We start from the raw sequence: 15,157 nt of genomic DNA, 5'->3' as shown, positions 1-15,157 counted from the left end.
CCTTCCCTCTCCCTTCCCTTCCCTTCCCTTTCCTGCGCTCCCCCCCCTCCTGGAGGTACCCCCGCCTGGCCGCTTCCCCCCTCGGCTCCCGCTCTCCCCGGCTCCCGCCGCCTCTCCGCGCCCTCCCCCCCCCCCCGCCGCCACTTCAAGTTGCAAAATCAGAAACGGCAAACAAGGCTGTCGGGAGAGGCATTCAGGAGAGTAACACGCCGGACACGCACACGCAGGCAGACACGCGCGCACACGCCCGGCACTCGGCTCCCCACTCGCGCACACGCACACACGCACGGGCACAGGCACAGGCACGGGCACGGGCACAGGCACACGCGGTCCGGGCGCTACGAGCGCGGAGGATGTGCAGGCATAGAGGAAGCCGCCGCGCCGCCGAGGAGGAGGAGGAGGAGGAGAGGGAGGAGGAGGAGGAGGAGGAGGAGGAGGAGGAGGCGGAGGGGAAGGAAGAGGAGGAGGAGGTCGCCGCTCGCCGCTCGCCGCCGCCGGGGCCCGGCCGCCGCCGCCGCCGCTCCCGCGGAGGCTGCTCCCGCTGCCGCCGCCGCTGCAGCCGCCGCCGGTGCCGCTGCCGGTGCGGGCGCTCGGGGAGGCGGGAGGTGGAGAGAGGAGCCGTCGGCCGGCGATCAGGGCATGGAGGTGTCCGGGGGCCAGGTCCAGGGCAGGGCGCCGTCAGCCATTCAGGGCGGCGGAGCCGGGGAGCGCGGCGGAGGCGGGCGGGGAGCTGAGGCAGTTTGATCTCCTGTCGCGGCGGCGGAGGAGGAGGAGGAGGAGGAGGAGGAGGAGGTTGCCGGTCGCTGCTCTTTCTCTCCCGAGCTGCTCCCTCGCTCTCTGTCTCTCTCGCGCTCGCGCTCGCTCTCTCTCCTTTTTAAAAAAAAAAAAAAAAAAAAAAAAGAGAGGAAAAAAAATTCGCAAAAAAAAAAAAAATCGGATGTGACTAAATTCGCAGAGGAGACGAATTCGCGGCGAAGTGTAAAAATAGAGAACGGGAATAATAACGACACGCGCAGGAAAAAGAGAGATCCAAAGTAGGTCGGGTAAATAAATCCTCTTCTTTTCCTCTTTCTTGCCCCTTCCTTCTTCTTCTCCTGTGAGAGCGCACGATGCCGGTTGCGAGGAAAAAAAAAAAAAATCGCTGGAAATCGCCCCCAAAAACGTTCTTTTTTTTGTTTGTTTGCCTAAAAAAAGTATTTCGGGTGAAAACTCATCAGCCAGCAGCGAAGCCCTCCCCCAAAATAAAAAAATAGGCGAGAATGGTCACAATAATAACGGTATTAAGATGTGAACGCGTTCTCTCTCTCTCTCTTCGGGCTTCCCCCCCCCCCCGGTCTCTCTCTCTCTGCTTTTCCCCCTTTTCTCTTTCTTTCCGAGATTTTCTTTTTCTTTTTTTTTTTTTTTTTTAGTTTCACCTCTCTCTTCTTCTCTTCTCCTGCAGGAATGAAGCGAAAGACACAAGGAGGAAGGGTGGAAAAAAGAAGAAAAGGAAGGAGAAGAGGGAGATGGGGGGGGGGGGAGCACACAACTAATAGAATATGCAAGAAAGGGGAGAGAGAGAGCGAGAGGGGGAGAGAGGGAGAGGGAGAGAGAGAGAGAGAGAGAGAGACCCAAAAAATGAATGCGTTTAAACGGGAAGCCTAGCAGAGCAATGTTTCCGAAAGGGGGATCTGCGCGAATGTCTGTATATAGTGAACTTTGACACTACTATTGAAACTGACACGTTTCTATGGAGATCGCTGCCTTATATGGAGCTCGTGTCAAGGAGCCAAGAGAAGGGCTGCTGGCAACTGATAATCAAAGGCGACTGACTGGTCAGAGCCCTGAATTGGGGGGAGAGAAAATGGGAGGCTAAGGTTAGCCAAGCCTCCTTCACTCCATTGGTTGCCCCCCCAGCGCCTTCCCCCCCCCCCCTTTTTTTAATTTTTTTTTTTTTTTTTTTATTCTCTGCTACCTACTGACTGGGATGGGGAAGGGAGGGGAGGAGGGGGGGGGAGGGAGGGAGGGAGGGAGGGAGGGAGGGAAGGAGGGAGGGAGGGAGAGGGGATTCTTCTGACAAGCACAATTTACATTGAGATCGCCCTGCGCTGCTATTTACTTTGAGACCTGATTAGTATGGGTCGTCTACGGTCTCTCTCTCTCTCCCCCTCTCACGCACACCCCAGCACACACATCGGCAGCGGAGGATGCATTGCGATAGGCGGAAAGGGGAATTAAAAGGGAACGATGTGGGCTCCCCGCGAAAAGTTGGTGTGTTTTTTTTTTTTTTTTTTTTCTTCTCCCCCCTCCACGTCTTAAATTGGGATTTCTCTCTCCCTTCCCAATCGCAAAAGCCACGCCAGGGGTTTTAATGATGGAGAAGAAAACACGCTCGCTGCACGGAGGAGCAGGCGTGCGTGTGCGCGCACCCTTGCACAGACACACACACACACGTCCACGCACACATTTACATCTCCACATGCTCCCATTCCACTTTGGGCTATTTTTGCCGCCCGTCTCTCACCCCTCATTCCTCACCTAATATGTCCACCCTCCTCCCACCGCCCCGCTGGCCTCCGCGCTTCCCGCGTGGGAAATCAGACCCTCCCCTTCCCCTTTAAATATTATTTTTTTTGGGGGGGGGGGAGCGGCCAGAACAACCCCAACCACCCTGAGCGCAGTGCCCCTCCCCCGGACACCCCCCCGTCCCCTTCCCCAAAAGTGAGTCGCGATGCGCGGGTGGCGATGCGCGCGGGGGGGGGGGGGGGGGGGGGCGGTCGCTCCTCTCCCCTCCCCTCCGCACCGCTCCCCTCCGCTCCTCTTCGCTCCCCTCCGCTCCTCTTCGCTCCCCTCCCCCCCTCTGCCCCCCGTTGCCCCCGTTGCCCCCCGCTCCCCCCCGCTCCCCCCCGCTCCCCTCCGCTCCCCTCCGCTCCCTTCCGCGGCCCCGGCGGCGGCGGCGCGGAGCGGGAATCGCTGGCGCCGGCTGCCATCTAGCGGGCACGAGCCGCCGGCCCGGGGGAGCCCGGGGGGGCCCGGGGGGGTCCGGGGAGGCTGCGGCGCCGGTCTGCGGCCTTTCACCTCCCCCCCCTTTTTTTTTTAATAAATCCCCCCCCCTCTTTTTCATTTCCCTTCTTTATTTCTAATAGACAACTGCAGTGGAGCGAAAAAACCCCCTTCTTTCCCATTTCTGTCCCTTCTTTCTCGCAAGCTTGCCTTCCCGGCAACCTCCCTCTTGTGCCAGAGGTCTGAAATTCGGTTTGGGTGGAAAGACTGCATGTGACAAAGAAGAAATAAACTGTAAAAACAAAACAAAACCAAAAAAGAAAGAAAAAAGGATACCCCCTGCACACACACACAACTCGACACCCTGCCCTCCTCTTAGCTCCCATAAAAGTTTATTGGAAGCCGGGGGAAAAACCTGCGGGGGGAACGGAGATGAAATATATGGCAGAAGTTTTATTGTCATTATTTTTTGTAAAGAGATGTTGCTTTCATTAAAAAAAAGCCCTCAACTTTGATGTATCGTGATCACTTTTTTTTTTTTTCTCTTTCCCTGTCAGCTCTGAAATCTGAGGCTGGGAGCCGGCTGGAGAGGAGAATCCTTCATCATTTCTGAGATCAGAATAAACGCTTGATTTTGTCCCGAAATAATGAAGAGATTTTCAATGAGTCCCTTGGCCAAGCCGTCTCTATTGTACATTGCATTGATAAAAAGGATGTTATTGACTATGCAACAGTAGGCTCCTTTCCTCTCTCTCCAAATAAACTCTCGGTCCTGTCTCTTGGTCAGTGAAAAGGTGAAACGAATAAGATTAAATCGGACAAAAAAAGCAAGCTCGGGATGTATACCATCTAGATTTTACTCCCCAGGCTGTGAAGAGACGGGGAGTAAAAGAGGCAGAGCAAGGCACGGAGAGAGAGGGGGAGAGAGAGAGAGAGAGACAGAGACACAGACACAGACAGAGGCAGGAAGCCTGAGAGAAGGTGGACGGACCCAGCAGCCGCAGCCTGGCTCCTCCGGCCCCGGCTCCCCGCCGCCGGCCCCGGCTCCCCGGCCACGCCGGGCCACCCCAGGCAAGTCGCCGCTTCTCTCCTCGGGGTTTGGGGGCGGAGGGAGGGGAGCGGGGCCGCGGCACTTGGCGGGGAGACCTTCCCCAGCCCCCCCACCCCGGGCTGCCCCCCCACCCCGGGGTGCCGTTATTTGGGTATCCCGTTACTCGGGCGGAGGGAGAGGCGCCGAGCCCTCATTTTGTCCTGAGAGTTTCTCCCCCCCCTTCCCCTTCCCCTTCCCCTTCCCCTTCCCCTTCCCCTTTCCCCCTATACCACGCGTGTTGGTGTTTCCATTGCACCCCCCCCCCTCAGATAACGCGCGTGTCTCTCTGAGCTGACCCACGCGGGTCTCGCAGGCACCGACCCCACGCCGATGCCGAGCGCGACTTGCAGAGCTGGCAGAACGGCGGGCAGGGAAGTGCGAGCATCCCACCGCTCTTCTCCTTCACCTGCTCTGTTTGTTATTTGATCACCTAATGAAAAGATCGATGGCAGCCTGTTTATCCGGGTGATAGTGTCAACAGATTACAGGGACAGCGATCAGATGCTTCCCAGCCGGGCTGGGCGCAACCGCAAATCAGGAGGAAACCCAAACCCGCTCAAATTGCGCCGGTCTGGGCGAAGGGAGGGGGATGTGTGTGCGGTGGGGAGGTGTTTTCTCCCCTCGCCTGGCTGTAAAGGCTCGGCGGTTTGCATTTGCTGCGTGCTGAGGGAAAGCGACGGTGATTAAATGTGGGTTTTCATAAAGCCGGTGCGTGAAGGGCCGGTGAAGTTTGCGGGAGTCCCGAGGAAATCCCGTCCTGTTTGTTGAGCAGGAGCCGGGGGAGGGAGCCGGGAGGAAGGGCATCCATCATCAGCAGCAGCCGCACGCCTCGGCTGACCAGGTTAAAGCACAGTTCAATCGGCGGGAGGCATTTCCTCTCCCCGACAAATTACGGGGAGACTTAAAAATGGTCACAACTCACATTTAGTTGGGAAATGAGCTCTGATTGCTTTTTAACCTCTGCGGATCTGGGACGGGTAGAGGAGACGGCGCTGGGGACTTGCTCAGACTTTTTTTTCCCTCTATCGCCCCAGACCCCGCTTTCCCCAGGCCAGACTCCAGGCTGGGATCTGAGGGTGGCAGAGTTTTGGGAGGATTTAGGGCTTGGGGGGTTTTGGTTTTATTTTTTTATATATATATATTTTCCTTTCTGTGTCTTTCTTTCTCCTCCCCCCACCCCCGGCGTAACCCAACCCGGGACAGCGCTGGCTCCTCTCTCCTCTGCAGCCTTCTTGTCCCCTCCGGAAAGGAAAAGTTCCTCTGGAGATTAGTGGTGACAACTTCGACACCCTATTTCTGGCGGGGAGGGAGGCGGAGGGGGGGTCGAATATAATATAAAACCCGGTTGAAGGTGGTATTATTATTATTATTATTATTATTATTATTATTATTATTATTATTATTATTATTATTATTATTTTGGAAGTGGCACGGCCGCACATAAGCTGGGAGCTGAGATCCGTAGCCTGCATTTTCCAAAACAACCGTGAAGTGCCTGCTTCACCTGCCAAGCTCCACAAGGCAATATATATATATATATATATATATATAAATACACTCACACAGGCACGGACGTACATGTATGCATGTATATATATATATATGCACACACGCACGTAGGGAGCGGGGCAGACAGAGGACAATAACTGCGCAGGCTGCTGTCACAGGGAGCAGCGAGCAGCTCTGATGCACAAAAATGTCCCTCTCGCTCTCAGTTTTTAGCTTTTTTAGCCCTCCCCTGCTCTGACCGGCGGACGCCTTCAAGCCGGGACGCTGTAAAACCAGAGGGTCGCCTTGGGGTCCCTTCCCCGGCAACACCCCCCCCCCGGGTGCGCCCCTCGGTCGCAGCCGTCGGGGCGGCCCCTTTCCTGGGCCGGGCCGGCTGCAGACGGGATGTGACCGGTCACACCGGGACCCCCCCAGCCTTCACCGGGTCTCCCGGCCCTGCTGCCCCCGGGGGTCCCCGCAGCCGGGCTGGACGCGGCGGTGCGGGGCCAGGCCTCGACAGCCGGTGGTGTGGGGCCAGGCCTCATTTCCCGTCAGCGGTGCTGGGGCCAGGCCTTTTTCTTCTTGTTTTTTTTTTTCTTCTTTTGCTTTTTTTTTTCCCTTTCTTTTTTTGTTTCCCCCTCTTTTCCCTTTTCCCTCCTCTCCCCCCGCCCTCAGCCAGACCTGAAGGACAACCGAGTTCTTTGAGGAGCGCACTGCAAGAGGTGCGGGCGGGGGGTGCTGCTTTACAAGGGGAAGGGGTCTCTCCCTGCCCGGGGAAGGGGGTCTCATCACTCTGGGCAGCGGGGGGGAGCCGGGCTGACCCCTCCGGGGGGGTCTGGGCTGCTCGCTCTCTGCCGCCCGCAGCACCTGCCCGCAGCCGCCCCGCGGGTCGCGCACCCCGGGGGGCCCTTTGTGCCCACCCCCGCCGCTTTCTAAAGGAAGCCCGATGCCGGGGGGATGGACACCGTTCCCCCTCGGAGCCTCCCGAGTGGACATCTCCCCGCTCCTTTCCAGGTATCCCCCTCACTATCGCCCAAGCCCACCGCCCAGGCCGAGTCACTACATCCCGCCGAAGGCATCTGGCCTTGGGAAAGAGGGGCCTCCACCTTCCCCTCCTTAGCCCCCCCGCCCCGCACATGCCCCGGGCCACCCCGTCACGCATATCCTGCCTTATTTATTTATTTTTTAAAGAAATCACTCGTGGGAGCAGAATCCTTCCCCCCCTCTCCCACTCCCCCACCCCCCCGAAACATCTTCCTGGGGTCGCGGCCGACATCCCCGCTCTGTCCGGAGCGGCTGCACATCCCACGACCCCCGTGGAGGGTGTACCCCCCCCGGGAGGGTGTCCGTGTCCCGTATGTGTCCCCCCCGCCCCCTCAGCGTGTGCTTAACCCAGAGGCGCGACCGCCCTTCCCCTCCGCGCACGCCGCCTGCTTCCCTGGAATTATTTTAGACGGGATTGGCAAAAAAGCGGCGTGACAGCGGCCCCCCCAGTCCCCCTCGCCACCCCCTCGGGAAGGCAATCTGCCGTCCCCGCAGCCTCCCCGGCAGCGGGGCCGCTCCGAGCCGGGGTTTGTCATTTGTTAGCGCTCAAAAGTACCGGGCTCCGGTGCCAACCCGAAAGCAGGGCGCTGAATCACAACTTTGCACTCGCCATCCATCCACACAGAAACGCCTGAGCATCCGAAAGTCTGCTTTTTTTTTTTTTTAATTAAAAAAAAAAAAAAGAAAAGGGAAAAAAAAAGAAAAAAATTAAATCTGAGCCTGGAAGTAAAAAAAAAAAACCCCAAAACCAAACCACAACAAAAAAACAAACCCACGGCTGCGTGGGGAGGGGAGAGAAAGCACCCAAACCGAAGGCCACTTGTCTGACAGCATAAAGGAGCATGGCAATTCCCAAGCAGAGCTCCAGGAAAAGAAATTGATGACCTCTTGATGCAAATCAAACCTTCCTATATAAGGCAAATCTGGGAATAATTTTCAACACACTAGTGAATCCAGGACCAAATATTTACTTTCGGCACAAATAAAGCTGCGGTGATCTGAGAGCCGAAGCCAAGAGAAACAAAAGTGTTCAAAAGCCACATTAACACGAGGCTTTGCGTGGAAACACCTCTGACTGTATTTTCAACCCCCGGCTGCTGCTAGGGATGAATTTGGTGTTATTTATCATTCCGAATTGGGCTGGAGCTTTTGATGAAGAGCTGACGTTTGGAAACGAGTTTGAAAGTTGTGAGATTGTCCTGACAGCGCAATCGACGGCAGTATATAATCATTTCCTTAATAGTTACCTGTCAGAGATCCCATTTCTTTTACTGCGGGGATTAGTCCGTCAGGAGTAGATTCGAGCTGGACTTTCCGCAGACCAGAGATCGGCTCCCAGGCGTTTAAGTATTTAATGTCACTTTCTCCCCCTGCATCCGAGATAAAACGGTGCAAAAGTATTTTGCTGGGGGAGATGCAGCAGCGCGGCTGGTAGCAACAGTAGCGATATAATCATATTTACCTCATCAGAAGTTGATCTGAGTAATAAACCTTAGCGTTCTCACTTAAACTGTCAGGAGTAAGATATGTTTATTACAGCGTATTCTGTCTGCGTGGGGAGGACGGGGATGCGCTTTAGATAAAAGTTTAAACGAAACAGAATAAACACTGCAGATCGCTCCAGCCCAACACAAAAGCTGTACATGACTGCTATGGATTTTACCACGCGAAGGCTTTTTTTTTTTTCTTCTTCTTCTTTTTTTATTATTCACACGTTTCTAGGGGTGAAGCCCGGGCATATCCAACGGTGTCGTTAATAAGGTATACAAAATTGCCTGATCCTAGCAAACGGGGCTAGAGTTATATGTTTTATTGTTAACCCCTTGCACTGAATCTTCTGAAGCTGAAAGGGAAAAGGAAAGGGCTTTTGTCCGAGTTGATCCTTGGCTATTCTGGGGCTCAGGTTGGTGTGAAAGGGACGAGGAGGTCACTTGAAATCTCCTTTTATCTACTCCTATTTTCTCTCTGGATCAGCAACTTTGAATAGACACCATCTAATCGCTCGTAATGGAAAAAGGAAAAAAAAAAAAAAGGGTGGTGGTGGTGTGTGTGCTCTGGCAGCAACGAAAATGCTTCTGGCCGGAGGGGTGCGTGTCCGTGGGTGCGCACACGCAGGGACCAGGGGCGGGCAGACCCCTGCGGCCGCCGCCTGCCATGCGCGCACCCTGCGCGCCCGCGGAGGCACAGGCGTGCTCCCCCCCCCGCGCACCCCGCGGGGCAGGGTACTCCCTGCCCGGGTCCCGGGGGGGGTCTGGGGGGGGCAAGTAGCGCCCCAGAGACCCCCTGGCAGCGCCCGGCCGGTGCGGACCCTTCCCGGGGGGTGATGCTCGGAGGAGCAGCGCGGACAGGCGGCCCGAGCTTATTTTCCCTCTCACCCTCAGACCCCGGGATTTTGGTGATTTGCATTTTTCTTGAGGGTGCCAGGACTGGAGGCAGCCCCGCCCGCCAGAGGAGGGTGGGTTTTGGAAGGGGGCTGCCGTCCTTCGGTGGGCAACCGACTCCGCTTTGACGGTTGCCCGAGCCCGGCCGGTGCGTAGGCGGCGACGGGGGTGCCCGCGGTTTTCTGGGGGTCATCTTGCCAAGGATGGTTATTCTTATTCTTTTTCTTTTTCTTTTTCTTTTTTTTTTGAGGCTTAACCAAAAAAAAAAAAAAAAAGGAAAAAGAGAAGCGGACAAAATTGGGGGCCGCTGGCAAATAGAAAAAGCTTTGTTCTGGAGGCTCAAGCCAGGGCACTATCTCTTCCCTCCTAGCCGCTCAGAAATTGGCGTTTCTTTCTCAGTCTGGGATGCTTTCGCTGTAAATTCCTTCAAGTGACTACTTTGTTGCTAAGGCTACAAGTTCCCATCCCAACACACAAATCTTTTCCACTCCAGGACCAGCTCAAGCCCTGGGCAGAAGTCTTGACTTAAGAGACCTACTTCAAACTCCTTGGAGTGCCTCCCTGCTAAATACCTGCTAAAGTCTGCGGTTCAAATGAAGGACTAAACAGTCCTCTCCCCTCTCCGTCCCCGTCCCCGTCCCCCCCCCCCCTTCTCTCCTGTGGTACGTTTTGCTGGGACTTCTGGTGAATAGATGGCGAGAAGAAACCCAGTCCAATAAAGATTAAATTAAGTAGAAGAAATCCAGCCGGTGTATATTTTGAAGCTCCGGTGGGGCGTCAAACCGATGTTTAACACATTTTTTCCACTCACTGTGCACAAGTCCTCAGCCCCCACCGCCTCGGTTAATTTTTCCACCCTGGAGGAGGAGGAGGCAGTTTCGGGGGGCGGACAGAAAAGGGGTCCCCTGACCCACAGACCTTTCCTCGTCCTCCGGTGCCGTGGGAAGGGGCAGGGGGGGACCGTGTCCCCAGGCAAGGCTGGGACACACACGCAGACGGGCTCCTCCAGCGAAGGGACACCCTTTAGGGACAGCCTGGGGGGTCATCCAGGCTGTCCCTAAATACGGAGCTGTGGTGAGAGGGGAATCAGGGTGGGTTTTTTTTAGCAGGATCACCCTTCTCCTTCCTCCCCACCGCCATCGCCCGCCCTCTTGGCTGCACTGGCCAGGAAAATAGGGTTTTATCGCCCCGGCTCACACATGTTTGTGAACCGCTGAGCCCCCAGCACCCCCAAGATGGGAGCGTGGCTCTCCTGGATGCAAAAAGAGAAGAGAAAAAAAAAAAACCCCACAACAAATCCCAGCCCCAGAGAGGCTGGTCGCCTGGAAAAGTTAAGCGTGACTTGGTAGACGTTTGTAAATGCAAATAGAAATGAATAAATAAACCTCAAACCAGGTAGTTTGGGTGTAATAGTTTAGCAGGACTAATTGCAGACAATGGAGCTGAAATGACTTTTCCAATTAGCTGCTGGTTGGAGTTTAGTTGGAGGAACTGTCAGCTCTAGCGATGGGTAATTGCTTTATTGCTCACAAAACTATCATCTATTTAGAACATATGTGCTAATTACTCTGGATGGGCGTCGGAAAAGAGACCATAAATCTATTAGCACTTTAAAAAGTCTAGGGTACTTGTAAGCGGCCAAACTCCCTTCCTTGGCGCGTTAAGGGCGAGATTAGCGCCGGGATGATAGACCTTCCAGAAAATAAAAATAAAATAAACAGATTCAGCCACACGTATGCTAGGGTATATTTGCGATCTTGGGGAGGGGGGGAAGAGTGGTCATCTCCAAGCGAGGAAAGCCTCTTTCTATAGACCAAACTGGTGCAATAAATCACTGTCAAAAAAACGATTTTCCTCTTTAGCCTGGCACTATTTTTTTTTTTTTTTGCAAAAAGATTAGTTTAGAAATCTTTTAATTGGATTACTCTGGAAAATTAATCTCCTTTAGGCTCGCTAAGTTTGTGTACCAAATATTTGGAATTAATTCAGTGCCACAAAAAGCATCCGGGATGCCTTTTGTTCGAGCTAGCTAAGAAAAGGGACAGGTAGGGAAGGTGGCATTTTACCGTGCGCATTCACGTCCCCTCGCAGCTCTCTACACATATTCATTGCTGTGTATGTCGCACCGTACCGCGTAAAATTGCTATTGTAAAGCAGATAAACAGAATTGTTTGCTGGGCTGTGCTATGGATCAGGGCTCCGGCGCGGGATGAGGTGTTTAGGGAAATTAAAAAAAAAAAAAAAACAACCCAGAAAAAAGGAAAAAGGAAAAGTTTTGGCAGTCCGTGGAGGACTTCCCCAGGCGCCCCGCTCTGAAGGAGCATCCCTGGGCCGAAGATGCTTCCCGCGGCCCCCGCCCCGGGCCGCTCCGCTGCTGCTGCTGCTGCTGCTGCTGCCTCGCAGCGCGGGTGCGCACCCGCTCCGCGGCTCCGCGCCGCTCCGCCCGCCTGCGCGCACCCGCCCTCCCGGCCCCGCTCCCGGGGGCTGCCCGGGGCTCCCGGCCCCGCTCCCCGGGACTGACCCAGTCCCTCTCCCCGGGGCTCCCGGTCCCTCTCCCGGGGCTGGTCCTGTCCCTCTACCCGGGGGGGCGGGGGGGGGCTGACCCGGGGCCCGCAGCTCTTTCGGGGCCGCCCGGGGGGGAATCTCCCCATCCCGGGCACACGCCGGGACTCGAGAGGATCCCTTAGTTTTCAGCCCAATTTAGCTGTTACGGACGGCCCCGTGAGGTGTGCTTAATTGGTGGGGGATAAAGGCGTAATGACTTGTCGAGGAGACGGTGGTGACTCTTTAATGTACTGTCTTCTTCCCCCCCCCGCCCTTTCTAAGCGGAGACATGCCATCTCTCTGCTAAAAGAGCAATAAAGCTGGGTTCATTTATTTATTTTTACTTGTTTATTTTTCCCCGAAGGAAAGGAACCTGCGGCTTGTTCTCGGTGATTTATGCGCAGGATGTGACACTGCTCGGAGTCCTGGAGGCCGGGGGGGGGGCGGGGGCAGAGAGTGGCTGCGGGGGGGGGGCGATGGGGAAGGGGGAAGCTGCACCTGGCTGGAGCAGGAGGCAGGGACGGCGTGGGTGAGTGCGTGTGCGTGGGCGTGCGCTGATGCCCAGGCTGGGCAGGTGAGCGGGTGGGCACGACCCGGGATGGAGGAGGATGATGAGGATGGGTTTTGATCTCCTGAGCACTGGCCGAGCTCAGCGCAGCGGGGAAGTAACATCTCTCCCCAGACCCAAATCCCAGCTGCTCTTCCAGGGGTCGGTGCTCCACGCACCTCCTAATTAGCGTGTGCCACTTTGCGAAGCAGCATTAAATTTTTTCGTGTCGGCCGTTACCGAGCTGTGAAGCGCCGAGCGGGATTACCCGCGTGTGATAAAACCTGTGACACGGATGCGCGCAGAGTTACACGGGAGGAAAAGGTACAGAGAAAGGTGCGTAAGCGGAGGTGGATGTTATATATCCACATCCCACGCTACAACCTGACACGCGGGGGTACCACACCAGCCCAAACCCCGAAACTCTGCAGGCAGGCGGGACACCGGCGCTCACCCGCGGCCGTACGCGCACGACACGCGTGAGATCCCTGCGTGAACGTGCGCAGGCAGGTCGCTATTTCCAGCCGGAGTTTATGTACTTGCTAAACAACCCCGTGGTCTGCAGTGAATTAATTCTTGCGGCGCTGATCCTGCCGAACGTCAGCCCGGACCCCCGCTCACCTCGTACCCCCCCTCGGGTTTCTCCCCACTGCGCACAGGTAGAAGTTTCTCTGCTGTGGCTACCCAGATTAATACACGTTGACAGAGTCTTTATCCCTCCTCGCACAGTGTTAAACGAATCTTAAAGTCCCTTCTGAGACAAACGGGGAACTCTCTCTCTCCGTCTCCCTGTCTATCTGCGTGCGCTTTGGATGTGCCCTGTGGAAATTGTTTACAGTTTGGAAGAGTCTAACCTTGATTTTCCAGCTTTGAGCTCCCTCTGGAAGCGGAAAGAGCAATTACTCCACATTACTGTACATATTTCATCGCCGTGATAGATCGCAGGTGTTGCAGCCGCCGCTATTGTCTGCCTCCCTCCCGCGGCCTCGGGGCCGGAGCCCCGAGGATGCTCCCACTCCGGCTCGGCCGGTGGCCCCGAGACGCTGCCACGCACACCCCCACAGCCCGCGGGTCCCCCCACGCTAACGACCCACACGGAGGTGCGGAGAGGGGCAGGCTGGCGTGCTCACCACCCCCCCCCCCGCCCCACGCCGCTCTCTCCGGCCGCCCGCTGGCCTCTCCGGCGTGTACCCAGCGCGGAGATGCTGCCTTCCGCCCACGCGCGGAATAGATGGCTCGTTTGTGGGCAGGCATCTCTCTCGGTTTAACCTCGGGAGCGCTGAACGCCTGACGCGGGGTGTAGCGCTCGGCAAGCGGCGGAGACCCCCCCGGGATGAGCGGGGGCTGCCCTTCAGCCCAAGGTAGGGAGGGGAGGGAGGGAGGCTGAGGGTAGCCCCTGGGCTGAGGGACCCGGGGACATTAAAACGAGGCGGGGAGGACAGGCAAAACAACCCCGAAAGATGGAAATAGCTTGAAACCCCGAGCAGAGCGCTTTTGGCCAGAAAGTGCCTGGGATGGTGGCTTTTAATTTCGGCTGCGCAGTGGTCCTGTGGAGGGGATCCAGGGGATGCGTTTGCAGCGAGTGACAAAGGTGCGGGGAGGCAGGCTGCTGTGCTATTGCCGGAGCATCCCCGAATAGCATTAAACTGTGTCATGGATCAGTGTCGCGATGACGTATGGCACACCACAAGGGATCATGATGAGTGACGGGCATAATAGACACGGATAGTGGACCAAAGTCTCCTTGACAATTCTTAGTCATATGTCTTGGGGGGGGGGGGAATAGTTTTACATCCCTGATCCCTTAATTCGGAGCCAATTCCGGGAGAGAGACACGCGAAGCGCACGGCTGGCTCTGCCCGAGTGGGGTGGAGACGGGCTTGAAGGGCACGAAGGACTGCGGGGAAGTCTGAAGAGGTTTAGGTGCAAAGCACTTGGCAAAACCCCCCCACCTGCTATCCCTAATTAAGCAGGAAAGGGACGGCTCAACTAAGCGGTACCCAGCGCCTCTCCGCGCTCCTTCCCCGCAATCCGCTGCGGAACCGCTTAAGCACCGCGCACCTTCCGCACCCCGCGCTGGGACAACCCCCTCTCCCCATCACGATTTGTGGGATGCCGCTCGTGTCCTTCTTCATCACGCGTGGGCTTTGCTGCGGGCTGCCAAGCGCCGAGACCCGAGGGGCTGCGCGGAGCAGCGGCGAAAGCCGGGGAAAGTCGCATTCCCCTGGGTCCTCCGAGCAGGCAGAAAGCATGCCACTTATAAACCACTTAAACTGGGCGAAACGCGCCCCAACGTGCCTCTCACTACGAGGCGGAGAGCCCGAGGAGCTGGAGCTGCGGGTTTTCTTTTGTTTGCAAGCATCCCGAGCTACCAGGGGGAAGTTTGGGCTTCTCCCGCCGCTGCACACTTGTCCCCAAGCCTGTGCCCCTCTCGGCGGGTGTCCCAAGCGGGGCAAGCGGGTCCCGGTGACCTGCTGCACGCCGAAACCCGCCTGGGCTGGCTGGGAGTGCTTGCCATCCCGGTGGGGATCCCGGACAGGCTTCTCCCCGGGAGAGGTGGTTCACGGGGCTCCGTCTTCGCCCAGACCCGCCAGGGACATTGATGACCTCTAAAAATATCCAGAGGCGGCATTTATCCCGCCGGGAGCAGAATGAGTGGTATTCGCCCCGAAAAGGAGAGTCACAAGAGGGGAAACACCTTTCAGCCTGACATCGCAAAAAAAAAAAAAAAAAAAAGAAAAAAAGAAAAAAAAAAGAGAAAAAAGTCTGCTGATCCAGATGCTGTGAGAAGTTCACTAAATGTGTGAGCAGGTAACGCAGGGAATAGCGACATTGTTAACAGAAAACATCTAATTAACAATGACTTCATTTGATTGGGAGGATGAAAAAGCCTTTCTAAATCAGTCCAGATTTACTGGCCTAAGCACAGCCCGTTTATGAATATGGAGGCTGTATTGAGTCTGCCTTCTTTCAAGATGTCATCTGAGGGGTAATAGTATAGGTGAAGTCATTTAGTTACACTGTGGAAACTTTTATAGTCCCTTTCTTGGGAATTTAATTCAGTGCTTCTTCATTTTATTA

General features: G+C 56.0%; 1 long non-coding RNA gene across 2 annotated transcripts in view; it reads left to right on the top strand.

Annotated features, from left to right (window-relative positions):
- The first annotated feature begins 791 nt into the window (after nt 1-791).
- LOC142402608 (uncharacterized) overlaps nt 792-15,157 on the top strand; it is a 52,225-nt gene continuing 37,859 nt past the window's right edge. The window contains exons 1-3 of one of the 2 annotated variants that reach the window (XR_012773412.1): nt 792-1,034; nt 1,442-1,856; nt 3,540-4,053. This is a non-coding gene — a long non-coding RNA (uncharacterized LOC142402608). Of the gene's footprint in view, nt 1,857-3,539; nt 4,054-15,157 lie in introns of both variants that reach the window. The other variant, XR_012773411.1, reaches the window with a different exon arrangement.

Source organism: Mycteria americana, chromosome Z, assembly GCF_035582795.1.
Source record: "Mycteria americana isolate JAX WOST 10 ecotype Jacksonville Zoo and Gardens chromosome Z, USCA_MyAme_1.0, whole genome shotgun sequence".
Taxonomy (NCBI): Eukaryota; Metazoa; Chordata; class Aves; order Ciconiiformes; family Ciconiidae; genus Mycteria; species Mycteria americana.
This window is presented reverse-complemented; position numbering and strand designations above follow the sequence as displayed.